Raw genomic sequence first — 4657 nt, 5'->3', positions numbered from 1 at the left:
TGGAGCCGGGAGGGAGGGAAGGGAGGGGGGGGCGGCAGGTGCGGAGCCCCTCTCAGAGGCACGGAGGGGAGGCTGCAGCCGGTCGATGGTGATTTGCACTGCAGAGGGAGGCGTGCCGGCCTCCCGCCGCCCAGGCGGTCGATCGCTGCTTCATTCCGGCGTGGTCCTCCAGGAAAGAGGCGCTTGGATGTATTAAAAGAAATAGATATAGCGATCTACGGGCCGTGTGGATGCAGGGCCTTTGAAATCCAGGAGGCTGCCGCAGGCTTTCCCCCAGGCCTCAGTCTGCCTGGGTTCACTTTTCTTCTATTGACCACTGCAGGTGACACTCACTAAAAAGTGAGATGCTAATGAATGCAGCAGCCAACCCCAGCCCCACCGCTGCCTGCAATTGTCACTCGCAGTTACACGGATACCTCGAGGGGACAGGATGAATTCATGGTAGCAGCATCCACCACAGAGAAAAGTCCAGAGACTTTCCAAACTGCAGAGGGAGAAGTTCAGGAGTCTTCAGAGCACCTTGTGATGTTTCCTGCATCCCAGGGCTCAGCCTGCCGCTGCCCCATCATGCCCATGTAGCCTCAGTAGTTCCAGAGCTGCCCCAGGCTGGAGGGCAGTTCCTGTCCCTCTCGGGCACTCAGCATGGGGCTGAGTGTTGCACTGCCATGCCCCAGGCACCAGGGAACCCTGGTCAGGGTCCCAGGCTAGGCTCTTAGGCCAAAACCGTCTGCTAATAGTGAGTACTTAGTTAGCGTGGCTGGCAATGCAGGCTGCATGGCTTTGGGGACCCTCCCAGTGCCCCTTGCCAAGACCAAAACCCACTATGCCCTGAAAAAGCTTTGGCCTTCTAGGTGTGTTCCTGCAGGGAGTTGTATGGGTCTGCCAGGCTATAGGAGGGAGCTGTGGGGTGGCCCAGGGTCCCAGCAACGCCTATGCCCCCCCAAATCTCCCTGGAGGAGCTGTGCAGAGCACTTGGGCAGGAGGAGCAGGCTGAGGCCCCGTGTGCTCTGCCTTTTTTCCCAGGGATCGATAGCTGGGCCATGGAAGAGGCATCTTCAGAGCGGAAGAGTTGTGCTTTGTTCCACAAAGGTGACAGTTAGAAATGGCTTCATTAGTAGAAGTGGCTGGGGGCTTCAGCAGGGGCCAGGGGCTGTGCACACAGTGCTTTGTGTTTAGAGGGTACTGGGTCTACTGGCTTGTGTCCAGTGTGATGAGCAATGCCCATGAATACACAAATCCCCATGCTAGGGGGTCACGTGCTGGGAGGACCCAACCCCCCCCAGGGTGAGAAATTCAGGCAGTCCTGGGACTCAGGCACTTGGGAGGTCTTTAGGGTTGGAGGACATCCACCCTTTAAGGTCCAATCCAGCCTGCAAGCCTTGGAGCAGGGCTGAAGCCACAGCACTGGCTGCCTGCAGCCCAGCACAGTGCATGGTGAATCTGCCCCTCCTGCTCCTTGGGGTTGAGAGGAGGCCTCTGACCCCATACCCATCCCTGGAGCCTGTGGTGGCACACTGATGCCATGGCTGCCTGCCCCCAGCCCAGCGCTGAGTCCAGATCCGGTGCTCCTCTTGCTAGGCTGGATCGTCCCTGTGTCCTCCGTCTCCTCCTCCCACTCAATTACAGTCCCTGTGGGACGCGGGAAGCGGGCATTGATCAGGACTGGTTACTCAGGTGACAGCAGCTGTGTTCCCAAGCCCCCCAGGGAGAGTGGCATCACACATCAACCCCTCAGCTGCGTAACAAGTGGGGACACGGGCCCGTGTGTGCCCTCCCGGCTCCCCAGGGCCCTGGTGCTCGATGAGCTGTGGCCACTGCTGCCCGGCAGTGACAGGGGACACAAGACCCCAGTTCAGGATGCATCGATCCCACTCCGGCTCTGCTTGGCGGGCTGTGCCGGGCTGTGCCATGGCTGGAGGAGTTCTGTGCCAGGGCTTAGCTGTCTCACACCCGTACAGCCTTGGCACCCCTACCCCAGAGCAAACACCCTGGAACCATCTTGCAGTCTGGGGTGCACACAGAGACACTCACAAACACACACACACAGAGGGAAACCCCACTGCAGCCTGGTGCACGCACACACACATGCACTCACACACATACACACACAGAGGGAACCCCACTGCAGCCCAGGGCACACACTAGCAGACACACACACAGACACACACACACGCGTGCACAGGAAACCCTACTGCAGCCTGGTGCGCACACACACTCTCACACTCACACACTCTCACACACACACACACTCCCCCCCCACTGCAGCCTGGTGCACGCACACACACATGCACTCACACACATACACACACAGAGGGAACCCCACTGCAGCCCAGGGCACACACTAGCAGACACACACACAGACACACACACACGCGTGCACAGGAAACCCTACTGCAGCCTGGTGCGCACACACACTCTCACACTCACACACTCTCACACACGCACACACTCCCCACTCCCACGTTCACACACCCCTCATCCTCATACCCACCTATAGGGCTCCTCTGGCCGACCAGGCCCGGGGCAGCCCTAGGGTCCTCTGCAGGGGTCCCGCGTCTCTCCGTGTCCCCAACATGTCCCCACGGTGTCCCGTCCCCAGTCCCCACGTGTCCCTGCCCGGGGCCCGGGGCGTGCAGCGCCGCTGCAGCACCCTGGACAGCGCCCGCGCCGCGGCCGGCGGGTGTCCGGGCTGGGGGGTGTCCCCGGGGGGCTGGGGGTTGTCCCCTGGCGCGACCTCTGAAACAGGAGGTTCTGTCCCCTTGGGTGCCAGGGACCTGGTTTCATGGGTGTCGGGGGGCGGGGGGAGGCTGTCCTCATGACTACCGTTGGCAGGAGTGTCTGTCCCCGTGGGAGGACACTGTGCCTCTTCATGTGTACGGGTGGCTGCATGCGTGTGCAAGTGCCTGTGCATGTGTGAGTGTGACTGTGTGAGAGTGTGCATGCATTAGTGCATGCCACTGAGTTTCTGCGAGAGTGCACATGTGATCTGTGCCTGTGTGGCGACTTAGCTGCCTGCATGTCTCCATGCTTTCCCATGTGCACCCATATATGCACCCATGAGCACCCATGTGTGTGCCTGTGTCTCCCTTCCAGCTCCAGCTGGGTCACTTGTGCCCTCTGTGGGTGCTGCCCAGGTGCCAGGCTGGCCCAGCACTGCTTGCACCTCGCCTGGTGCAACCTCACAGCTCCACAGCTGTGCCCCTTGCCTGGCATAGGCAGCCTAATGGGGTCAGGCACTATAGCTGCTACCTCAGGGTGTCACGGGCTGTGGGGGTGTCCACAGCACCTTCAAAATGTCCCCAGTGTGGGCACTGGAGCTTGGTGGGTGGCACCATGTCATGCATACCACCCACAACACCGGTTTGGTTCAGCAGTTCATTTCCTTTAATAGATACACAGAGTGGCGCGGCCACGGTGGGAGTGCCGGGGGGAGCCTGGTGGTACCGAGCCCCGGCCGCCCGCGCTGAGGTAGAGGTGAGCGTTGCTCCACGCTCGCCTGCTTTGGCACCCAGGGGTGTGAGCGGGTGGGAGAGGCGCCCGCCCGGCCCCAACGAGGTAGTTCGGAGTGCCCGGTGCGGTGCCCTCCGTCTCCCTGCCCTCTGGCTGGGGATCCTGGCATCTGGGCTGTCTTTGGTAGTGGGGGGCACTGCTGGGCTTCCCTGCCCTGCCCCCACCAACAAGCTCCTCCCAGTGCACAAGCCCCACCCTGATATTAAGCCCCACCCCAGCCCCACCCCTGTAAGCTCCATCCCCACCTAACAACCTGTCACATCTCACCCCCACCAGTCCCACCAGTTTCCCCAGTATCTGCCCTGCAGGGTGACCCCCCCGAGTTGAGGACCTGGGGGGCTGAGGTGCCACTGCCTTGGGGTGGCCAGGGGGCACCCAGGACCCTGGGGTTGTCTCAGGGCGGGGGCAGTGAGCCCAAGCAGCGTGGGAGGGCTGTGTTGGGGGGTCTGCAGTGGGTAGGAGGTGCAGTATATAGGGGATGCAGTGTATAGGGGCTACAATTTACAGGGACTGAGGTGTATAGGGACTGCAGTGTTTGCACTGAGGGTGTGCACAGGTGATGTGACGTGGGCACCAAGGGTGTGTATAGGGGATGCAGTGTGTGCACTGGGGGTGTGTATAGGGGATGCAGTGTGTAAAGGATGCAGCGTATGCATTGAGAGTGTGTATAAGGAACGCAGTGTGCATAGAGATGTGTATAGGGGAGACAGTATGTGAGAGATGCAGCATGTCCATTGAGTGTGGCAATGTGAAGGACGTAGTGTGCTCATTGAGGTGTGTATAGGGGCTGCAGTGCGTGCACTGAGGTGGGTATAGGGGCCACAGTGTGTGCATCGAGGTGTGTATAGGGGCTGCAGTGTGTAGGGGATGCAGCATGCAGGGCCCGGGGGTGCCCCAGGCAGCAGGGCAGGCAGGAGCTGTATGGGGGGTCACCTGGGGGCAGCGCTTGGGAAGGATGGTGCGTGTGTCAGAGGGCACATGAGGGGAAAGGGTCCCACACAGAGGTAAGGGACAAAAGGGGCCCCGTGGGTGCCCCCAGCCTTGCACGGACAAAGCTCAGTATTGCAGGAAGAGGCACCTTCGGGTCCCCCATCCCACCTTGGTGGCCCAGCTGGGTCCCACAGCTCAGCCCCCCAGGCCCTGGGGA

Source organism: Aptenodytes forsteri, unplaced genomic scaffold (assembly GCF_000699145.1).
Source record: "Aptenodytes forsteri isolate BGI_AS27 unplaced genomic scaffold, ASM69914v1 Scaffold201, whole genome shotgun sequence".
NCBI lineage: Eukaryota > Metazoa > Chordata > Aves > Sphenisciformes > Spheniscidae > Aptenodytes > Aptenodytes forsteri.
The sequence above is the reverse complement of the archived record's forward strand: the minus strand, read 5'-3'. Positions refer to the sequence as shown.